The 15,882-nt window shown below is 39.3% G+C and overlaps 1 protein-coding gene across 4 annotated transcripts in view; it reads right to left on the bottom strand.

Annotated features, from left to right (window-relative positions):
- atxn1a (ataxin 1a) overlaps window positions 1-15,882 on the bottom strand; it is a 111,225-nt gene that overhangs the window by 13,283 nt on the left and 82,060 nt on the right. The window contains exon 1 of one of the 4 annotated variants that reach the window (XM_017454487.3): window positions 2,015-2,384. The exons of the other annotated variants lie outside the window; for them this stretch is intronic. The gene's annotated coding sequence lies outside the window, so the exon portion shown is untranslated. Of the gene's footprint in view, window positions 1-2,014; window positions 2,385-15,882 lie in introns of those variants that run through there. 4 annotated transcript variants of the gene reach the window in all.

The raw sequence follows: 15,882 nt of genomic DNA, 5'->3' as shown, positions 1-15,882 counted from the left end.
GGGAACCCGGGAAGAATGCAAAGCTACCCGCTTCACTGACGTGCCACCCCACTGCCATAAATTCATGTTATCCAAGTCAAAACACATTACACATCTACATCTACAATGCTAAAGGACATATAGCGCTATGGCTGTGCATGAGTTTTCAAACACACTGTCAATCCAAAATTCAGGTACTTGTTTAGGTTGGTGCATAATGTCAATTACGAAAAGTCACATGTGGCAATATTTTGGGATCAACACTGTTGTAGTGTGCATGTTACGCAGCATTAAACCTGCTTACAGTTCAACCAGGTCAATGCTGACTCGTTTAAGATTGAAAGCTCATGCACAATCGTTTAATGCATAGTCAGAGCAATAGGTCAAGGCAAAAGGGAACAATTGTATTCGCTTGGCCAGGTTTATAAATGTGATTCAAATTCATATGAAACCATAGCCAAAATGATCTCTAGGTAAACACTGCATAATTTAATTGAAGCAAAGTGATCAAATATGAGATGAAGTGATCAAATAAATTATTTATACTCCACTTTTTACTCTATTTTCTTGATAGCTGCTGCACATACCCTGCTTTCATATGGCACATGGCCAATGTCCATAGCAGTAGACTAAACAAACTACCACAAGTACCAACAACACTGGTGGAAAGTTTTTTAAAAGAAGCTAAAAGAGCTTTTTGAAGTCTCAGTGCCTCTCCACATGGACAAATATCCATCCCAGAGTAGTTACTGTGAACATTTACAGGTCAACATAGAAACCTGCCAGCTAGAGATATTTCAGCTGTGACCTGCCCTCTCCTGGATATCGCTATGAATCCTTGAAATGTATAAGTGACATGCAGACAAGTATGTGAACAATGTTGCTCACAAAGCAGCTGTGTGTGCACATATACACACAGTTATGCACAGAGTAACACGGGGTTAAGGCTACAGGACAACAATTCAGCGAAACACTGATTCTGTTGAATAAATAAAAAGCGGAGTTTACCATGTTTGTGTACTATGAGCAAAACCTACACTGGAAAAAAAAGGGTGTGCTGACTTTTTAAAGTGTTGGTCTGTATATTTAATATATCAATGACCAATTTCGATGTATCCATGTATCGTTACAGTTTCGTCATGATGGTGCAGTGGGTAGCATTGGCACTTTACAGCTCCAAGGTCCTTGGTTCAATCTTGAGCTTGGGTTATTGTCTGTGTGGAGTTTCTCATGTTATCCTCGTGTCTGTGTGGATTTCCTCTGGGTTCTCTGGTTTCGTCCCACCTTCCAAAAACATGCCGGATTGGCTATGATGAATTGCTCATAGTGTGTGAATTTGTCTGTGTATTGTGGGCTGGCGTCCCATCCAGGGTGCATTCCCAACTCACACCCCGTATTCCAGGGATAGGCTACACCATAATCCATGAACGTTACAGAAAGCTGTGCATCCTTGCCAACTCAAGGAAAGTTTAATCTCAAGTAAAAATTTTTTAAATCTTTGGGGGATTTTTTTGCTAGTTTTTCCCGTTCATCATTTACACTTCCGATTAAAATGACTTAGAATGCATATCCATGTATACGGCATACTAATGACAGAGTACATCGGCATTTGGTTAATTGGTTTCCTTATGCATTTTTCCTATGAGCAACACTCTGCAGTGCTGCACCGCTGCTGTTGAACAAGGCTCTACCCCTTTAAGAGGTGGGCGCACACGGCACACAAACGCAGCTCTCCCTGGCTTCCCAATCATTCTGAGCCTGAGCGCCAGGTCCGCACAAAATCCACCACCAAAAGCAGGCAAGGGGAAAGACCTGAATAGAAAGGTCCCTAGAACTCTTAGAGTTTCAGAGCGGTTGCATGACTTGCACTTTCACGTCCGTGCTGAGAAGGAAAGTCCCAGGGCTAGTTAAGAAAAGACGACTACTCTTAAAGGAGCACTGTGGATAAACGCACACTTTGTGCTGTAGTGAGCAACAGGAGGCAATGAGCAGACACCATGAACATGGAAGAGCTAGAAAACAGGTCAAGTCTTACCTTAGATTTCCTGTTCCACCTTTCTCAAAGTGTCCATAGAGGCAAATAATTCTTTCAGTAACTCTTCTGCCTTAGGCTGCCTACTTGTTCCCTCGCTCTCCTCTCCCCGTGTGTGTGTTCAGTTCTACAGCAGGGCTACGCTCAGCCATCCAGGCCCTGAGTGTCACACAGGCAGCCCTGAGCCGGCCTGCCTGCATGTAGCACATCAGTGTGTGTTATGCAAGGGCCTAACTCCCCTCTCTCTCTCTCTCTCTCTCTCTCTCTCTCTCATACACACACATACTCACACTCTCTAACTCACTCACTCAATCAGCTCCTCCCATGCCTCGCCTCACTGCCCTCCACCGACTCCATCAGGTATTCATTCAAAAAAAAAAAACCAACAACAAAAAAAAAAACACGCCAGCTGGCAACAAGCCCAGACTCCACTCACAAGAAGCAGGAAGGAGGAGAGAGGGAGGAGGAATCACTGATAGACAACGTAAGGCTGAGAAAGTAAAGGACATTGGTGAGAGAGACAGGGATGATTAATAAAAGACAGTGATAATAGGAGATATTCAAACAAAAACAGACACTGCTAGGAGAAAATGTTCCACTATCTCAGTCAAGGTGTGGCAAAGTCAGACAATATAAGTCACCAAAATGTTCATCTCTACCTCTGCAGCAGTCACTCAATTACATTTTAAGCTAAACTTACATGTGGTTGAACTGTTACTCGGTTCCTTATGAATTAATTCACTCAGTGGCCACTTTATCAGGTAAACCTGAAATATGTGTACGTACAATTACTGACTATAGTCCATCAATCTGTCATCTCCCTCTCTACTCAGTCCATTAATGGAAAGGGACCCCAACACCACCCTGCACTAGCATCTGAGATCTTTTGTACATTTTTCTGGACACATCACCGAGCTACAGTCCTATGGTGGTCCCCTTACACGGATGGTCAAGGTAGAGGGCTACAAACAGTAAATGTATACCTACAAACTACCAACATATTACACTGTAGCTGCAATAAGGGCCAATGAGTGTATCACACCAAGTTGAGGTGTCTAGTTGAAGTGAAAGAATGAATCTAGATTCACTGCAAGAAACATCAGTAGGAGACAAATGTCTTGATAATAAAGTCATTAGTAGCACTAAGAGCCCTGACGCATGTCTAATTACAGTAGCAACAAGATCTCCCACAGCTATGGAACAAAGCAAAATAGTTATAGACTACCCGTTGAAATGAAAGTGTAAACTGATTAACGGATGGTGGTAAGGAAAGAAAAATTCTAAACAGGCTTTTCATTGGTACAGTCTGATGCCAACATACTTCTCAGTGTACATGGCCACACACAGCTGGTCTTTATGCTGGCGGTCTTACGGCCTGGCAAAGGTTTACACTCAGAAAAAAGAACTTGAGAACTTGAACAAAAGAACTTGAACTTGAACTCTACTCTTTTCTTGCCGTTGGTCTGATTCCCAAAGGGTACATCTTTGGTATATTTAACGAGAAGCCTATCTTTTACATGGTAATGTGAATGTATTGTACCTTTTTAAAATGATTTACGGTACATAATTTGGCCTTAAGGACCACTCTTGTACCTTGTAGCTTTTAGAATGATTACTTGACCTTTGCATGTAAAAGATATGCACTAAAGGTATAAAAGATGTGCTACTGAATAGGTACCACTCTAGTGACAAGGAAATACAAAATACAACACAACACAGTGCTGTTTCCCATAGCATGGAAGAAACGATAAGTCAGCAAACCTCATTAGCGACGCACTCATAATTAACACATGTTCCATGCTCTAGCACCTGTTTATATTGTAGATACAGAGTAGAGACAAGTATCCCTGACAGAGTGTGCACTAATGAAGCCTCCACTCCAGCAACGAACACTCCCCAGAGTTAAGTACTCTCCAAAAGGTCTTTCTCTTTAAAAGAGCGGTTTGTAAATTGTGGATCCCTCTGCTGCCTGCGAGGTGAATTGCAATTACGATGAAAATATTCATAAGCCTTGTCATTCTCTCCCATAACCCCCGCTCCTCAGAGCTATGCCTTTTGGGTTGTTTTTTTAGAGAAAAGGGGCTGGGCTAACAAGTTCTGTTCGGCTGCGGCGGAGCTAATATCCAGGCTGGAAAAATGAAAACAGTCAATTGAAACAGAGATAGCTCTCTAAGGCAACAAAGAAACAAACAGCTTGAGCAATGTTAAAATATATACATACATATATATATATATATATATATATATATATATATATATATATATATATATATATATATATATATATATAGCTAACAATCATAGCTATTTTGTGTTGTTTTATTATGCATTTCAAAAAATTATTTTTGAACCCATGCCCAACACAGACTTTTATTGTACTCCCTGAAACCTCCAGCTCAGACTGAATAACCCTGAACAAGACTCAATAAACTCACTAACTCAGCTTATTCATGAGAACAAAAACAAGAGAGGATCAAATCTCCATCACTGCTGAAAGATACGCTGATTCAAACACCACATTATAAAGAAACAAATCTTGGATGAAGACTTCGCTGATTGAAATGATGTGAATCAGGTTTTCCGTACATGCAATTGCAAATACAGCTTACAGCTCAAGGATGTTTCAAAACAATTTGTTTTAAAGCACAGTGAGTGAGGTCATGTGGCATCCAAGCAGCCATACTGAATGACATTCTCAGCTACCTACGTTTGTAGTATGCATGGTGTATGTATGGTGTGAACAGAACCATCATCCCTTTATATATATAGTATACACCAGTGGTCACCAAGCCTGTTCCTGGAGATCTACCTTCCTGAAGTCTACAACTGCAATTGTTCCCACCTTACCATCTAATCAATAAAAGCCGTAAGATGTTCTTGATCAACTAAAACAGGTGTGTTTGATTTTGGTTGTTGATGAAACCTACAGGAAGGTAGATCTCAAGTAAGAGGGTTGGTGACCAGTGGTATACACAATGTAAGACAGACGTGTAATGAGTTTCCAGAAACCCTACAGTGGTGCCCTAGCTCTAGTGTACACTTCCAGAACAGTGAAAGAACCATAGTGTGAGCTTCTTCTCCATCAGCAAGCCCAGCACCAGCCTGTTATTATAAAGCTAATAAAAGCATCAATGCTTACATTAGTGTAATTACAGTGTCATGTGACGGAGCAGCCCAAAGAAGGTTTGCATGATGAATCCAGGCGTGCATCAGTCAGAGAAATCCCCCAAGCACTTTTCACTTTCAGAGGCTGTGAGATGTGTGTGTGTGTGTGTGTGTGTGTGTGTGTGTGTGTGTGTGTGTGTACTGAATGAAACGTACGGAGGAGGAGCGTGTGCCGTTTACACAAGTGCAACAAACGACAAAAACAACCAGCAAGGGAAGGCTCGTCTGTTGCCATGGCAGCCAATTAGCCATGGTCGCTTTTTCTGGACCTTGAGGATAATTTATTTAGTTTCCATGTGTTTGGATTGAAAAGAGACGAAAGGAGATGAAAGAAAAGGACAAACGAAGGAAGAAAAATGAAATCTGAGTGTTGTATGTAACAAGGCTAAATGAATGTCAGGAACAGCAGGAATCAGTGAGGATTACAACAAGCCCAATAATCAGACACAATCCTTTAAATCATTTCCCCATGAATGGTGGGGTAGTAACCTGAAAAATGAAAACGCCTAGCAAACTAACAAGCTAACAATCTTGAGCCCTAACTATTAGGAGGAGATTTTGTTTGTCAGAAGAATCTATCCACCCATGTGTACAGATACAAGCTCTCAGAGTAGCTCTGACTCCCTCAGTACACAGCTCCAATCTCCCAGACCACCTGCTGAAGCTCTTCAGGCTTCCCACACACACGCACACACAGACACACACACACACACACACATACACACTCTCTCTCTCTTCAGAAGTGCTGCCTACAACACTTTAGCTGTATGTTTTTTCCCCTTCACACAATTTTTTTTCCGTTTAACTTCTCTTCTCTCTCTCTCTTTCCATATTTCCTTCTCCACTTCTTATTCCTTCCAAAACCCTGCACTTATATAATATACCGCGGGACTGTGCATCACAACAGGTGGTGATTTTTTTTTTTACATAGTTTACAAAAATTAAAGCATAGATAGTGGACCTACACTCAGTCATAATTTCCTTTCAAATTCAAAGTTAGAACAACAATAATTCATCACTGTCCAACTGCATACAAACACCAATACAGCTGCCAGAACCAATTTTACTCCTAGAACTTCATTTGAATTTCACTTTTTGGTTCAATTCCCCTTGTGTCCCGTTTGGAATAAACACCACATCAGATATGGCATATTTTTCTCCACATATCTGGTTTTTTTGCACTTCCCAGTACTCATTCATGCAATCGTCCAATCATGTTGCAGCAGCGCAGTGCATAAAATCATGCAAATACAGGTCAAGAACTTCAGTTTATGTTCACATCAAACATCAGAATGGGGAAAATATGTGATCTGAGTGACTTGAACCATGGCATTGATGTTAGTTCAAGATCAGAAACTGCTGATCTACTGGAATTTTTACACACAACAGTCTCAAGAGTTTATTCAGGATAGTGTAAAGAAAAAAACATCCAGTGAGCAACAAGGACAATGCCTTGTTGATGACAGTCATCAGAAGAGAATGGTGACTGGTTTGAGCTGACATAAAGGCTATGATAACTCAAATAACCACTCTTTACAACCATACTGTGCAGAAAAGCATCTCAGAAGGCAGAACATGCCAAACCTTCAGGTGTAAAGGCTCCAACAGCAGACCACATTGGGTTCCACTTATATCTTTTTTTTTTAATTGCACCATCTGACGTAAGCATAGAGTATAAAGGCTCCATTAAATAGGTACAAATGAAAACCTTGGATAAAAGTCAGTTAAATGCGCATGACTTCACAGAAATGCATGCATGATAAGTCATTGTGGAATTATGCATGATTATGTGTAATTATGTTTCACTGATGTTTATTTGGTGTGTAATCACACAATGCTGCCTATACAGTCTGGTCCATAGTATTTAAACAGTGACACAATTTTGGTAATTTTGCCTTGGTACACCACCATAGTGGATTTGAAATGAAGCAATCAAAATGTGATAGAAGTCTAGACTTTCAGCTTTAATTCAAGGGGTTTAAAATTTTGCATGAACTGTTTAGGAATTATAGCCATTGACCCCACCATTTTCCCCTCCATTTTCACAGGTTCAAAAGTATTGGACAATTGACTGATAAGCAGTTTCATGGTTAGGTGTGGTAAGTTTCCTCATTAGGCCTCGAGTTGACTCCAAGTGTTGAATTTAGATTGGGTAGCTGTTCACAGAACCGACCGTATGTCTCGCCCCAATCAAGTAGATAGGAGTCTGGTGTTGTATGACTGAAAATAACTGTCTGGGAATGTTGCCAAATGGCTACCGTGTGCATAGACTTTACTAGAAGTACTTTGGAAGCACCTGGGGTCTGTGTGTAGCGCACAGGCCAGTGGGAGTGTCTTTGAATAGCATAAATGAACAAATGGATGCCTATAACTTTTTCTTTACACTTGAAGAATTTCATATATGGACTCAAGGACATGCCCATCATCCTATCTATAGTATAAAGGACATAATGTGGCCACTCAGGGCTGCTCTTAATTCCACACACACACACATACATATACATACATACATACATACATATATATATACATATATATATATATATATATATATATATATATATATATATATATATATATATATATATATACATTCCACAAAATCACGACCATGTTCCCCTCTGTGGTATGATATTATAGACTCATTAAGATTAAAAGCAATTAAATAAATATTTGGAATTTGACAGCCTTAGATTGTACGTACATGAGACATGGAGACAGCATACGCACTTATATAAAGCATTGCCACATTAGATCCCTTTAAACCCTGTACTGTAACTGTCATACAACAGTGAACACACACACACACACAAACTTCTACTATCATCAGACATGCTGCTCATAGGCATGATACATATCATAAGTGTGGCTCTTACAGAAGCAGGATGACTCATTAGCTATGTGAGCAGACAAACCGGCATGCACAGAGGCCCAGCAGTACACAGAATGCCTGAAGACATTAATGCCCACAGTAATGACCACACACTGAGGCATGCTGGGAGATGAATGGCTACAGATTAACTTCATGCATGTTATAATGTGCTGCCCTGGGAAACAGCACATTATGACATGGGGAAAGTGTCTGAGCACTTCATTGCTTTATTATAAGAAAAGTTGTATGAGACTTTATTGCATTTCTCTGTGGGTGAGAAAAAGTGCGTGTGCTTGTGTGATGTACATTCCTGAGTAGTGTCTGTGTGTGTGTGTGTGTGTGTGTGTGTGTGTGTGTGTGTGTGTGTGTGTGTGTGTGTGTGTGCTCTGCCTCTCCCAGATGAATACAGTACTGTGAGAGAAGGAGTGAGAGCAGAAGCAACAACCAAGCTAACAGCACCTCAGAGCTGTCACACTTTCTTCATCTCTCTCGCTCTCTCTCACACTGTCACTCTCTCTCTCTTTCTCTCTCTCCAAGCCAGGTTTGAGGGTGTAACTAGAAATGAGTGTTAGGTAGGTCCTTGATGTCAGCCAACTCGTGAACACACACATGCATTTGTCTTACTATTCTTGCGAACACCTTCCACTGGCATAATTATTAATGAAACTAATTATAACAGCACATACACCTAAATATAATCCTGAATAAAAACTGTAGTTTTAGGTTTCTTTTAAGGTGTTTTCCTCATGGGGACCGGCCAAATGTTTCCACAAGGTCAAAACTGTCGGATAACGCCTAACCTTGTGAGGACATCTGGTCCTCACTGAGATATAAAAACATGCCCAGATACACACATTCTGCACAAGGGTGGGGAAATAAAAGTGGCAGAAAACACTCTGCACTTTGCACTGCTACATGATGCATATCTGTCACTGTACAACAGGAGCAGCTACACTGCAAAAAAAACAGCATCTTAGCAAGTTATTTTTATTATAAGATTACAATAAACCAGATATAAGATTATTAAACGTATTTCAAGCCATTTGTTCTCATTTCAAGATTGAAATAGTCTTGTTCTATAGGCAGATAATTTTGCTCATTTTAGGAATTTATTTATAGAAAGAATCAAAGTTATCTGCCAATAGAATCTTGAATCTTGAAATGAATACAAATGTCTTGAAATAAGTTTAATAATCGTATATTTGGTTTATTTTAATCTTATAATAGAAAATACTAGATCAATTTGACTATATCTAAGATACTTTCACTTGCTAGGATGACCTTTTTGCTGTGTACATGGTGAGCTTATTCTACCGTACAGTTTTATAAACTTTACATTAATGGCACTATGATGCCACTTACCAAATACCGGTCGTGATGTGGATGACACACACCTTCTTCACTCTTGCTTCCACTAACACTTTCCCCCAATGCATTCCTCCACTCCTGTTGCTCAAACAGCATCACCTACACCCCAGTGCAGTGACTACTATTGTTGTCGATTGTTTAGATCACTTGAGAAACGGTAGTAACCAAAATGTATAACATACAGCCCACACTGCACAAACTGACATCTTAGTAAGTGAAAATATCTTGAATTTAGACATTTATATAGTATTTCCTATTATAAGATTACAATTAACCAAATATAAGTTTATTAAACCTATTTCTAGACGTTTTTTAATCATATGCGCAGGGTTACCTCTGGATACTCCGGTTTCGTCCCCCAGTCCAAAGACATGCGTTGTAGGCTGATTGGCATCTCTACATTGTTAATAGAGTGTGAATGGGTGTGTGAGTGTGTGTGATTGTGCCCTGCGATGGGCTGGCACCTCGTCCAGGGTGTCCCCCTCCTCGTGCCCCAAGTCCCCTGGGATCCCCTGCTCAAGGCTCTCTGCAACCATGTGTAGGATAAACGGTACAGAAAATGGATGGAAGGATGGACAGTAAGCTTATATTTGGTTTGCTGTACTAGGAAATACTATATAAATTTGACTATAGTCAAGACATTTTCACTTGCTCAGATATTTTTGCAGTGTCCTTTTGTTCAAAATATTTTAAAGTTTGATTCAAATGTTGCATGCTAGGCTTTGTAATAGCTTCGCTAGCAGATTAGCAAAGCATGCTAACTATATTAGCCACTCGCCAGAGTCACCAAAGTCTGCTACTTTATTCCAAAGTTTGTAATGTCTCTATGGACATTAAACGAGAGGACAAGATAAAACCATGGTTATAAGTATTTCTTTCGGTTTTGGAAGAAACATGGAAACAAACAGGAAATGGGAACTAACTGTAGGTAGGAACTAAATTTGTGAAACGTCAGACCATGTGTATGATAGGACATTTTGTCTCTTGCTGCTGTTGATGAAATTGCAACGCTGTGTTGTATATGTACATAAAGAAAATTTACGGTCGACTGTCGCTTTGTTGCTTGCTAGTGTGAATGTAATGTAAAAAAACACATACATAAACATCCACTCAGAAACATCACAGATGAGCTGCCACACAGCGTGGAGTATTGCTCAGTCCTAGACACCTGCTGTGGGTTTCTTAATGTGTCCAAAAGCACAGGACCAAACTGCAGCAGAGCCCCATGAGCACTTGCTCACCTCATTGTGGGTGGATGGGTGAACACGCAACTGCACTCCATGTGGCCTTGCTTGGCTTCATTGTGGCTCTCTGGGGCTGTAGCAGGCCAGACAAAGCAGCGGGCAGTCTGTGGGAATTGCTTTAAGGACACTGCTGCGCTCCACAATAGCCCACTCTGAACCCCACAAGGCTGACTAATGAATACACTGCCTGTTCAATCAAATACACTCGATATTTTCTAGAAATATTCTCTAGTTTTAAAAAAAATTCCACAGTTTACAGTTTAATGCCGACTGACGCAAATCATTTGCAGATACATTTAGTTGGATCAATCAGAAAACCTCTTTTCTTGTAGTATATTTTCAGTATGAGACCATTTGAAGACAACTGATTATACATGCAAAGTAAAAATAAATAAATAACCTCAGTGTATTGTAAAGTCTTAAATAAGGCATCTTCACACACCACCATAATATGACAAGAGAAATTGATGGTGAGGATTATTTGTTATCTTGGGAGCCTTTTTGTGTGATCGTTCATTCGTGGCACATCAAACATTTAGATAACACTGAGCTAATAAACTGGAGAATAGCAGGCCACCCTTTCCAACCCCCCACCAGCCGTCTTCTCTATAAACAGGATGAAATCTGATAGCATGCGAACCATATGACCTGGCGCAGAAAGAAAAAGACAGAGAGAGACAGAAGGGTGAAAGACTGACTGCTCTGGACTGGGTCATGCTCAAAACTGCAGCTCACAGGCTGTGCTTCAGGTTGATCTAAGTGCTAGATTAATAAATAAGAAGTTGTCGTTCTTTTAGTCGAATGATTAGTTCATCGTTCAAATCTTGTTTTTACCAATGACCACTTTATTAGGAACTCCTGCACACCAGCTCATTCAAGCAATTATCCAGCCAGCCAATCATGTGGCAGCAGTGCAATGCATCAAATCATACAGATACAGGTGAAGAGTTTCAGGTAAATGTTCAAACAATCTGTGGCATGGTTGTTGGTGCCAGATGGGCTGGTTTGAATATTTAAAGAAAAATCTGCTGGGATTTTCATACATAACAGTATCTAGAGCAGCGGTCATCAAGCATCTTCACTGAGATCTACTTTCCTGCAAATTTCATCTCCAATCAAAATCTAACAAACCTGTTTAAGTTGATCAAGAACTTCTTAAGGCAATGATTACTGTAGATGCTGAGGTGGGCACGATTACGGATTTACGAAGCAAAAGTCTTGAGCAAAGTAGATCTCCAGGAACAGGGTTGGTGACCACTGCTCTAAAGTTGACACAGAATGGTGCGAAAAAAACAAAAAACATCCAGTGAGCAGCAGGTCTGTAGCGGAAATGCCTTGTTGATGAGAGAATAAGAGCCAAATAATGGGCAGACTGGTTTGAGCTGACAGGAAGTCTAGAGTAACTCAAATAACCACTCGTTACAACCAAGGTGAGCAGATCAGAATGCACAACGTGTCAAACCTTGATGTGGATAGGCTGTCAACTCCTCCACTGGGCACAGGCTCCCCGAAACGGGACAGCTGAAGATTAGAATAATGTCACCTGGTAAAAACATTAACATCTTGACACGTCTCGACTGTGGATGTAGCATTTTCTGTTGATGTGGGATTGTGTTTCTGATGATGGCTCGTGATGGTGAAATATATCATCCTGTGCAAAGTGTTGATCTACGTTCACTTTATGTACAACTAGTTAGGATGCTCCTAAAAACAAACTTCTCTCAACAAACATTTCGGGATTGACTTTATACCCTGACTTGTGCTGCAGCCTGCCCCTGGGATTTCTCACAACTTCTAGTTAAAATCAGAATTTTAACTGCTGAACCACCTTGTCATTCCTTGCCATACTCCTGTTAAGTTATATGTTGACAGTATACATCTGATGACATCCTTCATGCAAAGTCATTTAGTCAATTCTCTTGTCAGGACAGTCTGACACTTCACGTCATCACACAAAGAAGCAAATCTGAAGCAGAATAGAATCAGCATGAGCCATGTACTGTACCTGAGAGATAAGGTTCTGAGCTTACATCAGAGCTAGTACAAGGTACAAGAGAAAGTGGAAAACTTGATTTTATATAAGGTATTCATTATTCTCTGTGTAAAATCTTCCCTAATCTCCTCAAAGGTAAATAAAGTCCATTCCACTGAATTCAAGTACATTTTATGGTGTGAGGTACACGTCTACATTATAAGTTATATACCAATCCTTTCTCTTGTACAATTTCTTCAATATTTGACAAACCAATTGGGATCACATTTTAAGGTGAATTATTTCACTTTCCTTTCTTGCAATTCTCAAAGGTACTGCAAGACCTGAAAGCCCAAGAGTATGAAAGCCCATACTCAATAATGAATGTACAGGTTTTGAGCATGTTAGATTGTAATGTGGGTAATGTGAGAAATGGAGTGTGTGTATGTGTGTGTTTTTGTGTGTGTATGTGTGTGGTTCCTACTCAGCAGGTCCTGGCTATCCCTCTGACAGCCCCGCGACGCCTACTGAAGGTCAGCGTGTCACCTTCCACAAGGCAAGCGTGCAACTCCTTACCCGCAGCGATTGTTTGCAGGGATAATATAGCGCTTAATGGATTTTCTAAGAACAACGCTTTACAATCATGAGCGTTTACAATGGCGGTGAAAAATCTGATGTTGCTGCAGAAATACGAGACATTTCATAGGAATGGTATTGCCTGTGAACCGTTGAAAATGTTGGAGAGCTTGCACGTGGCCCAAGGATATAGCATGCAGTAAATGTAAAAATGTTATCTCACTGCTGTATTCGCTGTATTTGAGTTAAAAATTCGCATTCGCAATTGCAAATATTTTGTAGTCTAATACTAGACACAATATCAGTAAAGGTAAATCGTCTTAAGAAAATATGTATGAAACAGATTAGGTACCGCATGTATGTTTATGAATCTGAGATTTTCAAGCACACGCACACTATGCAAGGAATAAAAAATAATGAGTATTGGTGTTAAAGGAAAATAATTGATGATAACCTGGTGTGAGTGAAACTGAAGTCTGGAACTGTTTACTCCTCTTGTACCCAAGTAATTTGTCAGTGGTTACAATCCGTTTATAGTTACATTTAATGTCGTGTTATAACTGCTATGAACAGTCATCCCTTCAGCCAGCCTGGTTTTAGCTCAACTTGTGAGACCCTCTGTCCTGAAAACGTTCCCATAGCGGAAACCTTGCTGTCTGTTACAAAGTACTGACACTGGAGACTCCTTCCACAAGCATTAACTAAACATCTCCTTACAGAAAGCTTCACTGTATCAATGATCATGCATGTTCTTTGATTTAAAAAAAACAACAAAAAAACAAAAAAGATTTTGCCAAATCTGTATTTTATTATTAAATTTAGATTTTGTGGAGCATCTGCTATAAATATCCCGGAATGAGTTATTACCATAGAAACAATAATGTATTATGAAGACCGCATTAATATAAAGCTGTGCATCTAAGCATCTAACCAATCAGATTTGAAAATATAACAGTGCTGCGATATAAATACCCACTCATTCACTTTCACTAACCCCTTTACCCGGGTTTAGCAGTTTTTCTCCCTGTGGGTAAAGTGTAGAATATTAGTAAAGTCTCCTCACTGTAATCTCACCACAGCTAAGAGCATCGCTGCTTCATTTCTAACAGCAACCTGGAAAACATTAAGTCACTTTCCATTAGCTGTCTGATATTTTTTCAGCCTGGCCAGATGGGAGGTGGCTCAAGGTGCAATGACACATCACTCTGAGAACTAGAGGTCTGCCGCAGACTTCAGAGGAAATTCCCACTCACTGATGTGCTCTGGGTGGTCCGATCACAGCAAGAAGCATAGATCTGAAGCTAAAAACCACAGGACAGTTCAGAGTTACTGTCTTTCTGAACACAAGTCAGCATGTTAACCTTAAATCTGAAATCAACCACTTTTAAGACAAAATTCTCATTCTGATGTCATTTTCCATCAAATTGCAACAGCATCTGCCTGTCTGTAAATTTATTCTCAGTATTAGAATATGGTTAAATAGTATCACGTCATGTCTCACCTGCTTCTACTTCTCCAAACCTCCAGCTATCAATATGGCTCTGGTACATCCAATCAAACCTGAATGGGATAAACCTGATAAAGCTGTACATCATTTCTCATCCACATCTTCATTTTCATTCAGAAGTATTCAAGCTGATCACTACAGTTTGAACAGGTTTGTTGAAAAAGTCAGCCTTGAACTGAACTGTATATTGGAGGGAGAAAAAAAGTTGATCCGATCCAGTAACAAATGGAAAAGAGGGGAATTTTTTGGAACTGTAAATCTTTACATATAAAGAGACTTGCTTGTATTTTTTGTTAGGAATGATTTTTAAAATATTATTTATACTTTATTTACCATGTATTGTTCCCTGAATTATTATTATTATTATTATTATTATTATTATTATTATTATTAAATGTTATCCAATCATTTTAAAGCTTAGTAGATTTTATAGGAAAAAAATATTGGATTTGTATCTGTATCAGCTGATACTCACGGATTCATCATCAGTATCAGTATTTAAATATGTTTATTGAATGTATGTACAACCTCAGAAAATCTGATTTATATATAAGCAAAATAACATTATGCTAACCTTAAAATTGTTAGGGTTGTCACGGTACAGGTAGAAAAAAGTAATGGTTTCCAGTTTATGTTGATTTTAAAGGTGCTAGATTAAAGCCAGCTACTGTATAGTGCTACAATATTAACAAGATTATGTGCAAATTTTCTTTTAATTAGATAAATCTTAAGTAAAAATTAAGCCTGATAACTCAATCATTAATAAAATGCAGATGAGCTAATATGTGTAGTGGCCTGGGAAAACTTTTCACCTGGTGACATTTCCAATTTTTCTACAATATTTTACTACAAACCAAGGCTGTGAGATATGACAAAAATATCATATCATAATACTTGTGTATACATCTATGATACACAATGCATATCACGATGCATAGCTAACAAACTGTCTGCAAAACAGTAGTAAAATAAACAAAAAACTGTTAAAGTGAGTTTGACGATAGTTTTCTTTAATGCCTTCAAAGATAAAGATTAATTAAAATATTTTTTAAATGTCAAATCAAGGGCATCCATTCACTACTATTTAATTTGTAATTATTAAAAACATACAATAATACATCAACATACCAACGATATCTCAGAAAAGTGTATCGTGGTATCATGATA

Source organism: Ictalurus punctatus, chromosome 24 (genome assembly GCF_001660625.3).
Source record: "Ictalurus punctatus breed USDA103 chromosome 24, Coco_2.0, whole genome shotgun sequence".
Classification (NCBI taxonomy): domain Eukaryota; kingdom Metazoa; phylum Chordata; class Actinopteri; order Siluriformes; family Ictaluridae; genus Ictalurus; species Ictalurus punctatus.
The sequence above is the reverse complement of the archived record's forward strand: the minus strand, read 5'-3'. Positions and strand labels throughout refer to the sequence as shown.